The sequence below is a fragment of the Lepisosteus platostomus genome, chromosome 2 (genome assembly GCF_059453375.1).
Source record: "Lepisosteus platostomus isolate fLepPlt1 chromosome 2, fLepPlt1.hap1, whole genome shotgun sequence".
Taxonomy (NCBI): domain Eukaryota; kingdom Metazoa; phylum Chordata; class Actinopteri; order Semionotiformes; family Lepisosteidae; genus Lepisosteus; species Lepisosteus platostomus.
Window position 1 is genome coordinate 52,461,059 of NC_142612.1, and position 20,592 is coordinate 52,481,650.

At 37.7% G+C, this 20,592-nt stretch overlaps 1 pseudogene; it reads left to right on the forward strand.

Moving 5' to 3' along the window:
• The first annotated feature begins 235 nt into the window (after window positions 1–235).
• LOC148676472 (olfactory receptor 2AT4-like) lies at window positions 236–1,196 on the forward strand (annotated as a pseudogene).
• Window positions 1,197–20,592: the final 19,396 nt, after the last annotated feature.

Here is a 20,592-nt window from a genome sequence, read left to right on the forward strand (position 1 = left end):
ATTATGAACACTGTATGACATACAGTATTAATAATTACCCGTGACTCTGTTTTGGATCAAGTTATTAGAAATAGATGGATATATTATATTTAATTTTGAATTTTATTATCACTATATAACCTCTAATTCTTTAAAATGTCTTAATGTCTCTTTCTCCAAACTATTAATAACCCACTGCATGTATACTTGATCTTTGGCATCCAGTTCCTAGCCGGAGCTGCTGAGACTTTGACCAATGGGAGGAATGAATGTCACTCTTCACTCTGAATTCATCATTGTGGGAGTGCCAGTACTACAGGAGCACTACATTCCTCTATTCATCATCTTCCTGGCCACTTTCTTGGGTAATCTACTCATTGTGGTGTTAGTGGGCCTGGATCACCGGCTCCACACACCCATGTACTTCTTCCTCTGGAACTTGGCTGTCATAGATGTTCTATTGACTGTTACTATTATACCTAAATTGTTAGTAGTGCTGTCTGGTCATGACAGGACTATATCCTTCGCAAACTGTTTTGCACAGATGTACTTTTTTATCTCATTTGCAGCTGTTGAAGTATTCCTTGTCGCAGTCATGGCTTATGATCGCTATGTTGCTATAGTGAAACCTCTACATTACAACACCATCATGAGCAGTAAGGTCTGTTTTACAATGACGGCCTCAGTTTGGGTGCTTGGCTTCCTCATTCCCTTAACATCTGTAGTACTGGCAAGCACTTTACTGTTTTGTAGCTCAAACCTCATCCTGCACATCCTGTGACTACCCCACTGTAATGTCTTTAGCTTGTGGTGATATCACAGCACAATTGAACCTTGCTTTGAGTATTGCCATGGTTGTAGTTTACATTCCTGTTCCATTTGTCCTGTGGTCTTATTTCAGAATTGTATGGTCAGTGGTAAAGATGAAAACTGTGGAGAGCCGTAAGAAGGCCTTCTCAATGTGCTCTTCACACATGGCTGTGGTCTTTCTGTGCTATGCTTCTGGTACTCTGGTGTATGTTGGATTAAGAGTGAAAAGTATCCCTCCTGATGGGCACATCGTCATTGGTGCAGATTACTATTTTTTCACTCCATTGGTTAACCCTATTATTTACAGCTTAAGGAATGAAAATATCAAGGCAGCTGCTCACAGATGCTTGAGGATACAGGCTCCCTTACAACATAATGCACATAATATTGTCAACACAAGATTATAAGACACATTATAATAATTCAAATTCTAATTCAAATAAAGAATCACAGAAAACATTTTACTGACAACCAGGTGATAAAATTTAAAAAATAGTAATATTACCTTGGAAGGCATGTCAAAATATAAGAAAATAACACATTTAATAATGATTGTATAATAAAATGTAGAAATAAAATTATTTTGATATGATATGAGATGTGAGATTTCCAGTCATTTAGCGGTTTTGTGACTTACTGTAATATCTTTCACCATATGGTTATGTCAGTCATATGGTTTTGGAGGGTAACCTGAACTTCAAATCAAACATGTACATATTCTGAGAGAATAGAACACTTGAGTAAACCTTAGACCCTGTTGTAAGCACTTTTCACTACAAGACCCAAACCACATGTCCCGGGATTCCGAAACAACAGGAGCAGGTATAAAACAGGTCTTTTGATCTTGTGATAATCACCACACCAACCCTTATAGGACCATGTCCTCTACTCACTCATGTCCTCTAGAGTCCATTGCTCTACTCCTTCTACACCCATGACTGTAAGGCCAAACATAACACCAACTCCATCATCAAGTTTGCCGATGACACCACAATTGTAGGTCTGATCACAGACAATGATTAGAGGGCCTACAGTGAGGACATCAATCTCCTTACAACATGGTGTGAAGACAACAGTCTCACCCTCAACATTAGCAAAACCAAGGAGCTGATCGTTGATTTCAGAAAACTGCAAAACTGTCATGCCCCTATCCACATCAACGGGACTGAAGTGAAAAGGATCAGTAACTTCACATTCCTTGGCGTCCATATCACCGAGGACCTCATATGGTCTCTCAACGCCATCTGTGAGACGCCTGTGCTTCCTAAGGGAGTTGAAGAAGGCTAAGATATGTCCCCAGATCCTCACTAACGTTTACAGATGGAATACAGAAAGCACACTGACAGGTTGCATCACAGTGTGCTATGGCAACTGCAGTATTGCTGACTGCAAAGCCCTACAGCAGGTGGTGAAAACTGCCCCGTCCATCACTGGGGTTGCTCTCCCATCCTTCCAGGACATTTATGACAGATGGTGCTTGAGGAAAGCTCTAAGCATCATCAAAGACACCACACACCACAGCTACAGACTGTTGTAGCGGCAATGCTTGTTAATAAGACAGAATTAAGCGTTGCTGTGCTTTCCTAAATGAGGCCCCATCTCACTCTTCATCTCTGTGGTGCAGCCAGAGAGAAGCTATTCATGCAGGCTGATTTAAAACCACTTAACAACATTGACATATTTAGACAATGTCCGCCTGGAATTTCCTCCCCCTTAAACATTTGTTATATCGCTGCAGCAGAACATAGCAGGAGCCTGGTTCAGGTCTTAGATTGAAGCTAACCCCCTTGGCTTTGAGTGTGAATAGTCATATTTCTTGTATTTCTTAATGTGTCCACTCAGCAGACAAACATATGAAAAAAACCCCCCAAAAAACAGCTGGCGAACATGTATTTTTGGTCTTTAGAGGTCAGATTTTTCAACTATATGCATGTCAAGGGCCTGGGAATGATTTGAAAACCTTGTTCTAGGTAACTACTAGCTTGGATAAAAATCTGCGACAAATTGATCAATTAGAAAAAATTCTACATCATGTTTCGTGAAGACTGGACATGGAATGAAATTAATAAATTAATAAAAAATCATGAAAATATTGAAAATAAGAATAATAACCATTGCAATTGCTATAAAAACCTTTAGACACTGCTAGAGAGCCTTTAGCTGCTGTTATGCAAAGAAAAAAAACCTCAGAGTTGCCTTCTGGTGTGGAAAAAAAGGAGCACTGATAAGAAACTGATAAAAAACTGATTGATTACCCCTTCTGAGTCAATGATTGACAGCTAAAAATGCAGCCCGAAGCTTCTAGAGGAAGGCTCACCCCCTAAGGGCTCTGAATGGCTGAAAATACAATGAATGACTGCGGTTTTTACCAATCAAATCGCCTTATTTCTGGCGGTCGTTCTTCAAACATTTACTACGTAATCAATAACGTTCACTAGTCTCTAGCTCTTGAGATAAACTAGTCTGGGTTATTTTGGATATATATATATCATGCTCCAGAATAAGGTAAAAACATGGGATATATATATATATATGTTTGCTGGTTTTTGCTTTTGCGGTTTTGTTGGTAAAAATGCATAATGACATGCTGTGCTGGCCGGGTGTTTTTATTGGGATTCTAGATCATTAATTTATTGGTTTATTGCATAATAGTGTCATGTCTGTGGAAACAAACTTTTTGGTTTTGTTGTGGTGATATTGGAGAATACGTGCATGTGAGAAAATTTGTGGAGCGGTTTCAGATAAACGTTGTTTATCTCGCGTTTATCTTAAAAATAAAAAGTGTCATCTGGGGAGACAGGAGTACCCCCCGGTGACCTCGATACGGACTAACAGGTTTTAAGATGTTTTCTTTTGATAAGGGACAGCTCCCAAACGGGGATGCACTTAGCTCAGCCTGGCTATCATGATCAATGGTCATCCGTTGGCGCCTATCTATCTAGGGAGTGCCAGATGGACATCTGGACTGCATTCCTAAGTGTCAGGAGTAAGTGACTCATATCTCACCTTGATCAACCAATCAGGGACTGGCAGGGCGTGGTAACACCATGTGGGTCTCCAATGCCCGCCAAACTCTCAACCAATCAGCACACATCTGTGTCTTGGTCAAAAAGGTAGCACAATCTCAGGTTGGGGCTCTCCTTGGCCATTTTCACGCACCCTCAGAGACAATCACGTGACAACTGCTGTTGTATACACTGGGACTTGGACTTTGTTCTAAGCACGAGGCCAAGGATCCCGTACGTACTCAAGAATTCTGCAACGACCAACATGAATGCTCAGCTTGATCAACGGCAGCCTACATTTGGACCCTCGTCGACAACCTGAATAGCTTATTAAGAAGCAGCGCTGGACCGGGAACAAACCAGTTTCTTCCTGTGCAAAAGAGTGACTTGCGAGGACCCGCGGTCACACTCTGTGCATAGAAACTTTCTATTAGCCAGCCGGACTGCTGGTAGATCCCCTTGGAGCAACGACTGCCCTGCATGCCGCAGTTAGATTCCTCCACCCGTCCTACTCCGAGCTGCACCTCGACTGGTTGGCCGGTAGCCAGAGCACGCCGGGACAACTCCCATTAGACAACCGCTGGAACAGAGGCTGCAACAGTGCCAGGAAATTCCAAATCCATAAACAGTGGATAAGTAAACCCCATGTTCTACATTGCGTTTCGAGAATTCAGTTGTACCTCAACACAAGTTGTTATCAATTTAATTCAACGATATATTGAAATATATTCTCTGTTGTGTATCTCTTTGTGTTTGCATCTCTTCGCAATTATATACCTTGTATATTGATAACCCTCACAGTAAGTTCTGCCGCTTATATCCAGGCAGACTGGTATATGTTTGGTGCACAATTTATGTTAATAAATGTATCTCGTGTATTGAACCCGTGTGTGTGCGTTGTTAGTTGTTCTGACGATTGATTTTCTAAAAGCCACAACGAACCACCTCGTGATTACTGCTACAATTAATAATTGTCTCAGTAAAACCATAAAACCACTACACTGTTTAACACTCTACCATCTGGAAAACAGTACCGGAGCATTCGACCAAGGCTACCAGACTCAGAGACAGTTTTTACCACCGCACTATCAAACTATTAAACTCCCAGCCTCTCTCACCTACGATCTAAACTCTCACAGTGCCTTCTCTCTTTCTCAGAACTCAAACACACATCACAATCTACCTCTACCTCACATATCAAGAAGTTCACTCCCCATAATTTTCTATCCTTTATTTCCTCCTGATGATGTATGATTTTGCACATCTGATGCTGTTTTACACATTACCTGTTACTTGTTGTTGTATTGCATTGCCTGTTGTCTCTGTCTTTCTTTTCTTATACAATTGTTTTGTTGTTTTTTTTGTACTGGTTACCATCTGAGAGCTAGCTAAATAGCATTTTGTTATACCATATACCTGTATATGAGTATAATGACAATAAACTTGAACTTGAAAACACGGCCAGATTAATGTGATAATTAACACAATGCTTAACAACCCAAATTCAAGACAGCGATCAGGTTGATCTGTATGAATTCAAATCAGGACTGCTTCGGTTTATTGAAAAAGGTAAATTTATTATAAATAACATTAATACAGACAAAGGCTTTATGGAAAGAGATGAAGAGATAAAGAAAAAGAATTAGAAAAGTACAAGTTGCTAAGATATAGAACAGTGTTAATAAACTTAAATCCTAATTCAAGGCTAAAAGGCATAAAGTTACATTAAACTCTCAGTGATAACTTACTATTTTATGCTATCAAACACTAAACCTTAGCACAAGGTGAATGCAACCTATTCTTGATGCGTGCAAATGAGAGAGCTTAGTATGTTCCTATCTGTTAAACTCTGAACAGCCGGGAAGTAGGCATCACCTGATCGGTGGAGATTTGTTTGTCAAGTGGTGCTGTGGCCCAGCTCAGGAGCTGATCCAGAGTTGCTGTGGAGCGCAAGTAGATGGGCTGCTGGCTGGAGAGGTTGGAACAGTATATCGGACTTTGCTTCCCAGAAAGGCAATTGGAGAGAAGGCTAAAGACTGAAGTCATGCTTATTGGTACCCCCTATCAACTTCGTAAAGCCAGTCCTGTAACCCTATCTGTAGATGGCTCTGTACTTGAGCTTCAATCAAAATTGAAAAACCTTGGGGTTATATTCAATTCTGGCTTAACATTCGACCCACATGTACAGCATACTGTCAAAACATCTTTTTTTCACCTTAGAAATATTGCAAGAGTACGCCCTATGCTATCATTAACTGTGGCTGAAAAGCTGATCAACATATTTGTATTCTCTCGAATTGACTGCTGCAATGCTCTACTCGCTGGGGTATCTACAGATGCAGCCATTCAAAATGTGCGGTAAAAACCCGTGGTACGGTAACCTACCCACAAGCCACCGCAGGACACAAGAGGGCACCGCGGTAAGTGATTGGCTGGCCAAAATGACCGACAGGGGCACTTGTGGTGCATTGGTTGGTAGTGAAAAGATTTAATCATTTAATGTCTTTACTGTGCACATTTTAATCCGCTTAATTTTGAATATTTATATGGAATTTTACCACTAAAGGGAAATTTTAGTAGCTGAGCATAAAAAGAAGAGGAGCATAACGCATCTGAAGGTCATAAACGATATTAATTTAGGAACACAAACATTACTGTATGTACGTAAACTGTACTGTGTATGGCTGGTCTTGGTAGTTTAAAGAAAAAATACACACCAGTCTTCCATTTCTCCCTAAACATTTTAAGCATGAAAGTTTTATGAAACAGTACCCAAATATGCGATTGCTGTATAGAATGAATTTTAATTAAACAAAATTATTTTACACGAAAATTAAGCTGTTTACATCTTCCGCCTGGGAACAGTCACCCGTTGCTACCCAACGCAGAAACACAGCCACTAACTAGCAAAGAGAGGACATCAGCTAGCCAATATGATAAAGAAATAAATGATTATTTTGTTTATTTCTTTTGCACATTTATTTGAACATTTCCATCGATTGTACAAGCACTTGGAAACTCTCCAATCCCTAGTTCATCAGGCATTTTCTTTTACGCTGCGGGCATTCTCCCGGTCTGGCGCCAGTCTGTGTCTTCTAGTATATGATGCCAGCGAACTCTTGTTTTTATGTCCACTATAACAGACAATCTCCTTTGCTTTTAACCGAGCGTTTAATCATTTCCTAAAATGAAAATGATTTACTTTATTTCCCTCACAGGATCAATAAAAGTATTTATCATCTGTCTAAACTATGGGACAGAATTCTGGGGTCTCCCCATACCAGAGATTATGGTAGGGCTTCAGAATGGTGATTGGCTGACACCATCTGACACCCCTCTGATTGGAGAAAAAAGACGTGCTGGTTTGCTATACGTACATACTGTACCAGGAAGAGGATTTCTTTCTATTCGAAACGTGTATTTTAAAAGTTTAAGAAGTAAAAACCTTACAGTGTACACAGATTTCTAAACTGATCAAGATCGTTATCTTTGTCTTATGCATAATAATGTTCACCGCTCTGTCCAGCAAATTAATAATAAACTTTATTTTATATAGTGTTTTAAACGAATAAGTAATTAGATTGCTCATAAACCTAATCACTTATTCTACATAAACACAGCGTAATTGCTCTCTGAAAATGCTTTTTCTTTTTATTTAGGCTCAGATTTCAACTATAGATCGTATTATTATAAGCTTTCTTGGAAAAATGTCTTTTATGTAAACCATGTTTGCTATTAATTCATTTAGGGCTAGAATATGTTCATTGTCTTCCAATGAAAGAAGGGTTCCTTTCGCCGTAGTCGAGTTGACATTAGAAGCTTGCCTCGCCCGGACTGTTACACCAACGCATTAGCATGTTAAAGCGATTTCATTGAGGAGCCTAGCTTTCTTAACTAGTAAGTACTGTACTTCCTTGGCTTTGGAGGGGGGAGGTGTCTTTCGCTGAAAATCTCACCCGCTTCTACTTTGAAAATCCCTGTGAAACCGGTTTAATTCATCACAGCCAGCACTCCCGCAGAGAGGGGGGTTGTACTCGTTAATGTCTAAGCCGGAACACATCATTATATCTCATTTTGTATTTCGATAAAAAAATCGTTTGCCCAGCCTAACACTATTGTTCTTATTGTTTTTATCCTGTAAAGCGCTTTGAGGAGCACAGCTTTCTCACCACTTAGATTACTTTTTGATACCATCCTTACACAAAGCAGAAACTTCTTGTATTTTCCGATGACATACAAGTAGAAAGATTACAGATTTTAATCATCTTTTTTCTGAACCAGGGAAAATCTGATCATGTTTCTCTATAACAATAATAAAAAACTTTATTTTACATATCACCTTTAAAAGTGGCATCTCAAAGCAATACAGTAGATGTAAACCACAGATTACAAAGTAAATACCCAGACAAACGCGAACGCGTTTTTAATAAAATGCTTTTATTCATTCAGCAGAGAGAGAGCGTAAAACCTGGGCGTAACAGGTGTTCCTTTTTCTGATCACTCGCTCTCTGGATAAACATCTCGCCTGTCCTGTTCTTTGTTTTCCTAATTTGCTGATTATGCCTTCTGTGATCCACTCCTGCCCTCACACCTAAAGAAGACTATTTTAAATTTCTTTGCGCGGTCCATTGTGCAATTTACCCTTGTATGTGCTGTCCTTAAGGTGATATCACATAAAGGTGATATGTAAAATAATGTTTTTTATTATTGTTAGAGAGAAACATGATCAGATTTTCCCCGGTTCAGAAAAAAAGATCTAAAGTATACTAGTTTGTCACTAGTATACTTTTAATACAGTCTTTGCTGTGCTCTTGAGATCCTTGTGATATTTCGAGTTCTGGTTGAATGATAAGTGTCGCAGTTTAAATCTCTCTCTCTCAATTCAATTCAAGGTGCTTTATTAGCATGACAGATAGGTACAATCAGTGTTGGGTATTTACTTTGCTTTGAGATGACACTTTTAAAGGTGATATATAAAATCAAGGCTTTACCTTGCTTTAACTACCCAAGTCTAAGTTCTTGTGTCTGTCCTATCCGAACCCGAAAGTATCACAATATGTATCTTTATAGCAGGTGGTGTACAGCTTTTTAGTATAGATTACACTTTTCTAAAATGTATTTAAAAAATAAAAACGATTACAATCTAATCTTTCCACGTTTGATCCCATGATCCCAAGAAAAATAAATCTAAACGGGGAGAAAGCTATGCTGAAAGTTTATTAAGATACTTATAAGACAAAGATATCAATTAAGTCGCATTTGTCTGATTGTGAATAAAAAAACACATATATTTAAACCCGCTTTTGCGATTTAAATCAAAACGCGATTTAAATAAATATAAATGTTTATATTAGAAGGTTAGTCTGTTCTACTCTGAGAATGTAGAGGGGGTGGAAAGTAATTCCGTGTCGCATTAACTAACCTCTTCAGTTTATTCCGCCAGACAGTACATGAATATAATTACATCATTATTAATTTGTTTAGATACGCAATTCCATATTATATTCCCTGGTAATCAAATTCTAAAAGTATGCATTTGTTAGATAACAAGCAAATTCACAGAAAAGGTTAAAAGACTATTACTTTTCACAAAGTATATAATCCTAATATAAGTCTAAATCCTAATATAAGTCTAAACAGTATTGCACTTTGACAGATCGTCCTTAAATCAATTGTTGACTTTTCTCTCTTTAATGAACTTGTTTGGATTGACTGAGCTCCGTTCTGTACCACACAATGATCCCCCCAAAGTCTCTGCCCCGGGTGATTTGGTTTTTTTTGACAGAGGGTACAAAACTCTCTCTCTCGCTTGCCCTCCCCCCCCCCCCCGTGTATTGTCTGTTTTTTTTGGGCTGTCCTTTCACAAAACAAGGCTCGCCAGATAATGTGAATCGAAACCTGTTTTTCTAGCTTTTAAAGTCGTGCGATGTGTAAGCGGGAACACATCATTATATCTTACATATGAAAAATACATAATATAGCTCCCAAACAAACGCAAACGTGTTTTTAATAAGATGCTTTTATTCACTCATAATCCGACAATTTCAGGAAGACTAAGGGAGGACTAAGGGAATTGTCATTTGTTGTTGAATATAGTACTAAAAATAAGATACGCTCTACAGACATTCACAACAGCGACTGTCCGAAGATAGGACACAGCGGCTCAGACACCTGCTGAATGGAAAGGGGCACTTTAATGTTCTGTATGGCTAATACTAAAGCCAATACTTTAATATTCTTTTCTGTATGTTTAACAATAGTGGGTACTGGCCTAATTTGGCCCTGCTCCCGTTGTTAGGTGTTAATGTGTTGTTGTAAAGTGTGAATTTGTACCTGTTTCCCTGAGGTCTGGCTTTTTTTCTGGAAAACCATAACTCTGGTCTTGTCCAGATTGACTGTCAGTGCCCAGGTCTGACAGTGCTACTCCAGCAGTGCCAGGTTCTGCCGCAGCCTCTTTTCTGTGGGTTACAGCAGGACCAGGTCGTCTGCAAAGAGCAGGAACTCGATTTCTGTAATTAATGCAGATCAGTAAATCAAGGGACAAAACAATTATTGCGCCCGGCTCCTCAATGGGCTTTGACGTGCTAATGCATTGGTCTAACAGTCCGGGTGTGGCAATGTTTTTTATTATTGTTATAGAGAAACATGATCAGATTTTCCCCGGTTCAGAAAAAAAGATCTAAAGTATACTAGTTTGTCACTCTTCTCATCCCCTTTTTGCTAAATGGCTTTTGAATAGAGTCACATGAAGAGAGAGGTGAAACAGCCCTACACAGCCCTGTCGCAGTACATTAATATAATTACATCTTATTAATTTCTTTAGATATGCGATTCTTTTAATACAGTCTTTGCTGTGCTCTTGGGGATCCTTGTGATATTTCGAGCTCTGGTTGAATGATAAGTGTCGCAGTTTAAATAATTTTCGTAGTCAGAAATTAGGGAACGCTCTGTTAAAAGCAAGGGAGTTTTTATGTCGTTTGCAGTAAATGAATATAAATGGATATAAATGAAGTACATGAATATAATTATATCATTATTAATTTCTTTAGATACGCGATTCCATATTACATATGCAGCCATTCAAAATGGGTGAGGTATTTCGCGGCATACCGCGACACGCCCACCGGGGTATCACGCGGTTCACGTGTGTCACGTGACTAACTATCCGGCGTCGCCTTGTAAAACCGCCAGGGGGAGCTTAACCTCTCATGTACAGCATTTGAGTCTTTAATTTTGAACTGTGTATTACAGCATGTTAATCATCAGTCATTAAAATGTTGGTATATTTTATGAAAGCAAGATTGCTCAGTTGGACAAAAGTACACAACCTACCTTTATCAGAAATATTTATGCATCAAAGCCTTTACTGAAGATATTACTTATAGTATTAATAATGGATGACTTTGGACAAGCTGTCTACTCAAAGTATAATTTCTTTAGCACATTTGTACAAGCACTTGGAAACTGTCCAAGCCATACTTTGTCAGGCATTTTGTTTTACTTCAACGGGCATAAAAACTTCCTTGCTTTTAACAGGGCGTTTCATAATTTCTCACTACGAAAATGATTTAAAATGCGACACCTATCATTAAACTACAGCTTAAAATATCACAAGGAAAAATACACACCGGTATTCCATTTCTCCCTAAACATTGTAAGCTTCGAAGTCTTTAACTAACGTGATACCGGAGTCAACAAGCATACTTTTAGATTTTGATTAAAAGGGAATATAATATGGAATCGCGTATCTCAAGAATTTAATAACGATATAATTATATTCATGTTGCAAAAGAACTGCAACGGACATAAAAACTCCCTTGCTTTTAACAGAGTGTTCCATAATTTCTAACTACGAAAATGCCAGGTGAAAGGATTTGTAAACATATTTTGTTAAAGCAAGTCCGTTTTTTCTGCAACACATAAAATACATTTTTCCAAGAAAGTTTAGCCTTTGTCACTAATGAAACCACTAAATAAAGACATAAATATAGAAATCTTAAGATTTTTTTTATTTAATGTTGGTAGCAGGATGAACTGTCAGAGTGTATATTTTGTCGCAAAGTTGCTGCAAGATGTTAACAGTGAAAAAGGTATTTAGAAATGAGTTATTTCAAGATGAAAAAGAAAACATACACGAAACATGGTTTCATTACGACCAGAATCGGTCTTGAGATATTTTTAACTTGATTTACAGTATTTGAGAGGTATGTCTTAACACCGATACTACAGTGCTTAAGTACTGCTCACGTATATGTTTCTAGGTTTATATTATGCATTTCATACGGTCAAATTACTTTTGAGCAACTAATAAGAAGCGCGAAACGGTATCCATTTTACTTTCGTTTTGTGCTGGGACCCGTGGATTGATTAGAGATATCAAGTACATACAAGTCATTTTTTAACTGTTGTAGTTCGTCTTGAAAAAATGTTACAAGTACATCATCTATCAACAATCACACAGGTTCTGTTTCCATATTGCGGATTTTGGTTAGGTATTATCAAATCCAGTGGCGCTGTTAGTTTACTGAGTCCCATGTCACATGGTCTGTGATTGAAACCTGTAAAACCGGTTTAATTCATCACAGCCAGCACTCTTCAGGTGTGAGGGTCTTCTGCTCAGAATGAAACGCTAAAATGTTTGTGTATATTCTAATGGTAGTGGGGGCAGGGTGTGTGGGAACAGGTTTGGTTGAAATTGCATTGGAGATCTATGTTCTTCACACCTGAAACATTTTCTCTGAAAGCATTTTCTTCACAGTTTAACCGATCTTGTTACAGCATGTTACAGTTTACTATTATTAACCATATTAATTTTAAGTGCTTAATGTAAAATCTTGTAAAAATATATTTTCATTGTTCAAATATACATTAAGTCTGACTATCATATAGTAAGTTAAATACAAAACTAAAGAAAAAATAGGGTTAAATATAATTCAAAATATTTTGCTAACAATGTTAACTGTTTATGAATAATAAAATGTATTAACTAAGGAGTAGGATGGCACAGTTGTTAGTATGTTTTTTGTTTTGTTTCTTTTTCATAAATACAACAGTAGTACCTGATGTCTCAGTGGCTTTCAAATTTAAATTATGCAATAAATAACCACATGTAAGACTCTGATGCTTAAAATGTTTAGGGAGAAAGTGGAATACTGGTGTGTATTTTTTCTTTAAACTACCAATACCAGCCATATACAGTCTGTAACGTAGGGATTTCTATATGTCTTTATTTAGTGGTTACATTAGTGACAAAGGCTAAACTTTTAGCTTCAGTAACGTGTACATATCTCCCCTTTTTATAAAACGACATGGTTGAAAACTGTTCCAGAGCCACTGTTGTTTCATCATGAAATGCCTCTCCCTGTTCAATCCACTGGAAAAAAGAAAAGGAGCATAAAGCTTCTGATGGTCATAAACGATATTCATTTAGGAGCAGCATCAGAGGTATGTTTTTAACTGCACTGCATTGGAGAGAATACCATAGTGTGTTTTTTTTTTTTACTCCCTGGCGGAAACTGGCTTCCAGAAGAATCAGTATGGCTCAGAGATTAAATAAAACTTCACTCGCACCAAAAAAATGTATATTTCTAAATATCACAACATGATCGAATTTAAGTCATTTTAATAACAATGAATAGTCACCTATGCGTTACAATATAAACATTTATATTGATTTAAATCCCGTTTAAATCACCTTTATTTAAAACCCATAAATAAAGCTGATACTGTTTAGACTTTCAATTATTTAAAACGGTATTAAAGCAGCACGATACACAATGCAACGTAAATCGCTATCTTTGTCTTCTGTGTAATAATGTTCACCTCTCTGTCCAGCAAATTTACAATAGTAATAATAATGAACTTTATTGTATATGGCGCCTTTAAAGGTGGCTCCTCAAAGCGCTTTACAGGTTAAAAACTATACTGTAAGGCTGGGAAAACGATTTTTTTTAAGAAATACAAAATGAGATATAATGATATGTTCCGGCTTAGACATTAACGAAGAGCATAACGCGTGTACTGTATACACTGCAAGTACAACCCCCCTCTCTGCAGGAGTGCTGGCTGTGACGAATTGAACCTGTTTCACGTGTATTTTCAAAGTAGGAGGCGAGATTTCCAGCGAAAGACACCTCCCCCCCCTCAAAAACCCAGTAAGTACAGTACTTACTAGTTAAAGGCTAGGCTCCCGACTACGGCGAAAGGAACCCTTCTTTCATTAGAAGACAATGAACATATTTTAGCCCTGAATGAATTAATAGCAAACATGGTTTACATAAAATACATTTTTCCAAGAAAGTTTAGCCTTTGTCACTAATGAAACCACTAAATAAAGACATAAATATAAAAATCTTAAGATTTTTAAAATACATGACTTTGCTAAAATTTATTTGAAAATAAAAACAATTACAACCGCCAGGGGAGAGAGAGAACAGGGGAGGGATGTTAGTTTTGCATAAGGGGCGGGGCTATGGAAATTAGGTCTGTTTGGGAATGTGTAGTTACATGTTCTGGCTGTTTGTGAATTATCGTTGTTGAGTATGGAGTGTTGAGGTATTGATTTTGTGTAATGCTTTATGTTGAAAATTGAGGTGGATTTTGTTTATGATAAACAGGATAAACTGGGATGGGAGGAAGGTTTGGTTTTGCATAAGGGGCGGGATTATGATAATTGGAGGACTTTGCGAGAGTAAAATGGTTTGATATATTTGATTTTGTATTGTGGTTGTTATCTATGTTTTTGGTTGGTATTATGTTTATATGGTTGTTTTTGTTGGTTGGTTGTTATTATGGTTATTGATAATACGATCTATAGTTGAAATCTGAGCCTAAATAAAAAGAAAAAGCAAGTGATTAGGTTTATGAGCAATCTAATTACTTATTCGTTTAAAACGCTATATAAAATAAAGTTTATTATTAATTTGCTGGACAGAGCGGTGAACATTATTATGCATAAGACAAAGATAACGATCCTGATCAGTTTAGAAATCTGTGTACGCTGTAAGGTTTTACTTCTTAAACTTTTAAAATACACGTTTTGAATAGAAAGAAATCATCTTCCTGGTACAGTATGTATAGCAAACCAGCACATCTTTTTTCTCCAATCAGAGGGGTGTCAGATGGTGTCAGCCAATCACCATTCTGCGTTGGGTAGCAACGGGTGACTGTTCTCAGGCGGAAGATGTAAACAGCTTAATGTTCGTGTTAAATAATTTTTTTAAATTCAATTAAACGGGCACAGTTAAGACATTAAATATACATATACATACTGTATACAGTACAGTTTGCATACGGTAATATGTTTATGTTACGCGATTAAAAAATAAATAAATAAAAATGAAAAGTCCAGCACCAGCTGGATTTGAACACACAACCTGCCAGTTGGTAGTCACGCACCTAGACCAGTAGGCTACAAGACAGCTCGCATGAACAGGCAGGCGAAACAGCCCTACACAGCCCTGTCGCAGCACACGGATGTAATCATACCGTTATTAAATTCTTGAGATACGCGATTCCATATTATATTCCCTTTTAATCAAATTCTAAAAGTATGCTTGTTGACTCCGGTATCACGTTAAAGACTTCGAAGCTTACAATGTTTAGGGAGAAATGGAATACTGGTGTGTATTTTTTTCTTTAAAGTACCAAGACCAGCTATATACTGTATGTTTATGTTCCAAAATTAATATCGTTTATGGCTTTCACACGCGTTACAGTATGCTCCTATTCTTTTTATTCTCAGCTACTAAGATTTCCCTTCAGTGGTAAAATTCAATATCTACAACGGGCACAGTAAAGACGTTTACAGTAAGTCTTTCTACGACAGACCAACGGACCACGAGTGCCCCTGTCGGTCAACCTATCACGGACCGAGGTATTTTGCGTCATCGCGCGTCACGATGCACGACGCCATAGCCAATTACCTCCGGTACGTGTCTGTACCGCGCACTTTGAATGGCTGCATCTGTATATTCCCTTTTAATCAAATTCTAAAAGTATGCTTGTTGACTCTGGTATCACGTTAGTTAAAGACTTCGATGCTTAAAATGTTTAGGGAGAAATGGAATACTGGTGTGTATGTTTTCTTTAAAGTAACGAGACCAGCCATTTACTGTATGTTTAAGTTCCAAAATTAATATCGTTTATGGCCTTCACACGCGTTACAGTATGCTCCTATTCTTTTTATGCTCAGGTACTAAGATTTCCCTTCAGTGGTAAAATTCCATATAAATATTCAATACTTAAATGGGCACAGTTAAGACATTAAATATACATATACATACTGTATACAGTACAGTTTGCATACGGTAATATGTTTATGTTCCTAAATCAATCTCTTTTATGAGCATGTGAAAGGCATGGTGAATCGATTCTCAAAAATTACTGTACTTTGCATGATTGGAAACAAATGCGTGATTGCGAAATGCTGTGGTGTTACTTTTACAAAGACGTCAATGAAAAAAAGAATGTGGACCAGGGCAATACTTTGAGTTTACAGAATGTAGGAGCAAAAGGAATTAGAAGTAGCTCAGTATGAAAGATGCTCTTCAACTCTGAGGAAATCATTGTGATCCATTCATGAGTGTTGAAACTTAAAAGCACATAACACAACAATGCATTTGATGGTATCTTTCTGAAACAAAACAGAATATTTAAACTTTGAAGTTCAATATGTAATTTAAACAAAGAATTGACTGTATACAGTTTAAATTCCAAATTAATTGTATTGTTCTTTCCAAAAATACTCTGTATTATGTTTTAAACGTGTTAGACAATTTGATTATTATTGTAATTACAAAAAAAATGTTGTATCTAAACTCCCTTTACATACAGCAGACAGGCCAATAAACAAGTCAGAAAATATGTAATATTTAACCTTTGAAGTTCACTGTGTCCTTTAAATAAAGAATTGATTTTTATATATAATATATATTTTATTCAGTATTATATTCAAATTACTCCTATTGTTCCTTCCTTTAAAAAATACTGCATCTAATATTTCTGACATATTTAAGTTCTAATTACATAGACAAAACTACATTTCTTGTGTTTTCACCTATGATATATCATCACTAAACAAAACACAGTACCATGGTTCTTCAGAAAACATCACTGTCTGCCTTATATGTTAATTGCAGCTAATTGCACTGTAAGTCCTGATGACCCCCATTAAATACTGGCAACTATTTATCATCTGATGTCTGAAATTTGTTGCCAAAACATACTCACTCCCTTACTCTATAAATTAATTCTGCTGTGATATTAAACTCACATTAAACTACAAAATAATATACAAAATAGTGGTTCACCTTTGCTGGTAGGTAGCATGATTCTTGAGGACTTTAAAGGAGTTCTCTTTCACATCTATCAAATGATACTTTGAGCTTCAATGAGCTCCTCCAGAGCGCTGCACCAGGTTACACGTCTTAAAACGGACAGCATCAAGGTGTTCCAGGTAGTGGCTGTTGGATTAAAAACCACCAAAAGGAAGCAAAAACTGCTATCCACATGCAGGGAGAAATGTCAGTGGGACTAATATTTTAAAACACAAGTGCTTCATTGCATTAAGCTCAGTATAAAAAAGTTTTCTTTTTATTAAACCTCTAACACTTTTTTTCAGATTCTGTTTTCTCAAACCTAAAATAACTCCCTGTATGTGCATTGCCTGACTCTTCTGTTTTGTTTAAGTGCCTCTAATACACCGAGCCATGAGTGACTCCAATAGAAGTCTGCACTATAAACTTATCATTGTGGGATTGCCTGGTCTACAGGAGCACTACACTGCACTCTTCATCTTCTTCCTCATCCTTTTCCTGGCCACCTTCCTTGGTAATCTGCTCATCGTAGTTTTAATCACCATGGACCACCGGCTCCACATGCCCATGTATTTCTTCCTGTGGAACTTAAGTCTCCTAGATATTCTGCTGACAAGTACTGTCATACCAAAGCTGTTAGCAGTTCTTTTGCGTCATAACAGCACCATCTCTTTCTCAGGTTGGTTTTTACAGATTTATTTTTTTATTTCATTTGCTACTGTTGAAGGATTTCTAGTATCAGCCATGTCTAATGAATGCTGCAATAGTAAAGCCTTTGCATTACAACGCTATCATCAACACCAAGGTCTGTATCACAATGACCATCACAGTCTGGGTGCTGGGCTTCCTTGCACCTCTTTCATCTGTGGTACTGGCAAGTATTTTTCCATTTTGTGGATCAAACATTATCGTACATATTGTCTGTGATTACCCCCACTATAATGGCTTTAGCCTGTGGTGATATTACAGCTCAAGTTAATTTTACCTTGTTATTTGCCATGATTGCAATCTACATCCCCCCAGCAGAATTGTGTGGTCAGTAATGAAACTGAAAATAGTAGAGAGTCGTAAGAATGTGCTCTGACATGATATTGGTCTTTCTGTACTATGTATCTGCTGCTATGGTTTATATTGGGATGAGATTAGAAAGCATCTCTCCTGATGGACGCATCTTCATTAGGACAGTGTACAATTTCCTCACCCCTTTACTCAACCCCATTGTTTACAGCTTAAGGAACGAAAAAATCAAGGCAGCAGCTCAGAGATACCTTAGATTTCAGGCTCCCCTTAGTGTAAAAAACACTGTCAGCATAAGCCAATAACTTACAGTATCATGAATGTCAATGCCCAATCCCTAATAGAAATCAAGATAAAATATTCATACATATTTACGTACATGATGGTAATGCAATGGAGTTTTATCACAAAATTTGTTAGCTGTGTTTTCATATTTTTTCATAAATTGTATGTGAGATTTTAGTAATTAAATGAACTTATTAACTTATTATGTTATCTGTATACTAATTATATAGTTATTATACAGCTAATAAAATATGGTTCCTCGAGGTTCTAATGTCTATAAAAACATAAAACAGAATCAAAATCATAACATACATAATGGAAAAGATTTTTTCAAGAAGAAATCTCTAAAATATAAACACTAAAATAAACAATGACAGTTTACAGTGGTTACTGGGACATATACAGCATACTGATAAAAACTAGGCAAGATAGTAGTTAGCATTGGAGAGAAGATAATCAGTTACTGGAGACAACTGTAGCGGTAATGCTTGTTAATAAGACAGAATTAAGTGTTGCTGTGCTTTCCCAAATGAGGCCCCATCTCTCTCTTCATCTTCATTCAGCTATTCATGCAGGCTGATTTAAAGATGTTTTCTTTTGATAAGGTACAGCTCCCAAATGGGGATGCACATGGCTATCATGATCAATGGTCATCCATTGGCACCTATCTGTCTAGGGAGTGCCAGATGGACATCTGGACTGCATTCCTAAGTGTCAATAGTAAGTGACTCATATCTCACCTTGATCAACCAATCAGGGACTGGTAGGGCCGAGTAACCCACGTGGGTCTCTGATGCCCATAAAACTTTCAACCAATGAACGAGCTGAAGTTCCTCCAGGTAAAAACAGGCAACACAGGACTATTCTAAGGAGAATTCCAGGGGTGCGAGACTATTCTAAAGAATTCCAGGGCAGGACGGCCCAGGAGCAGAAAGGCTCCCAAGGGCAGGACATTCTCGCAGCGCGCCTCCTGACCATCCTGAGACTCAGCCCGGACAACCATGTAACGGCCAGTGTGTCCGAGTGCCAGAACTTTCCTTTGTTCTAAGAGTCGAGAGCGGAGGTTGCCACGAGTAGCCAAAAGATCCACCCGAGGTTAGCAGCAGCAGCAAGCCTCGTGAACAGGTCCGAACTGTGGACAGCTGAATCACTATTCAGAACTAGTGCTTCATCAGGAACGAACCGGTCTTCTTCCTGACCTGCTGGGACCCACAGTCATCTTTTCTCCTGTGCACAAACTCTTGCTAGTTTCAGCCAACACTAACTAGCAAGTCTTCAGAGAGCATCAGCAGCGCACCGTCGCAAGCTGCAACAGCACGGCCACTGCTTGGCACCGAGCCAGAGAGCGCGGATTGGACAGCAACAAGCCTGCAACTGTTTCTTTGCTTGTGTCTGCAGGAGATCTGAATCCCCAGAGATTGGATGGGTATTCAACTTCACTGCATTACTGCTCGAGAATTCAATTGTTATCCCAACCAGTTGATATCAATTTAATTCCTAAGAGTTATGTACTTGTTTTGAGTATCTAGTGTAGAAGTTGTGACCAAGTTCATTTACAAAACGGTCTAAATGAATGATATACCGAACGTATGTCCTCTTGATATGTGTAACTCTTCGTAACTGACTGAATATATATCTTTTGTATTCTGATAACCCTCACGATAAGATCTCTTAGGTTTACATGCATATTTTATGTATTAATAAATGTATTTTTGTGTATTAGTACCTGTGTGTGCGCGTTGTTTCAGTTATATCGCATGGTTTGATTCTAAGGCCATTAAAAGAATAATTTTGTGACTTACTGCTACAATTAATAATTGTCCAAGTAAATACCCAAACCCCTACAGAACTGGTGCCTCGCGAGAGCACACTACACAACAAACAAAGAAAAAACATAATGTGCAGTTTATTACACTTCCTGCTTTTAAACAGAAGGGATAAGAACCTAAGAGAGTATTTTGGGCCAGAGTAAAATCCTTCCTTCAGGAAATAATTTTAAAATGTTTTTTTTTCTATGCAGTTATATCAAATATAAAATTATAGAGCACACTCAGCATAGAGTAGTGGCCCTAAATCATCATTCACCATTCACCAAAACCTTACATGCACACCTAAAGAAGTAGAGTTTTACCATTCCTGCATAATCCTGAAGAACACTAAAATATTTTTGTGGCATCTAT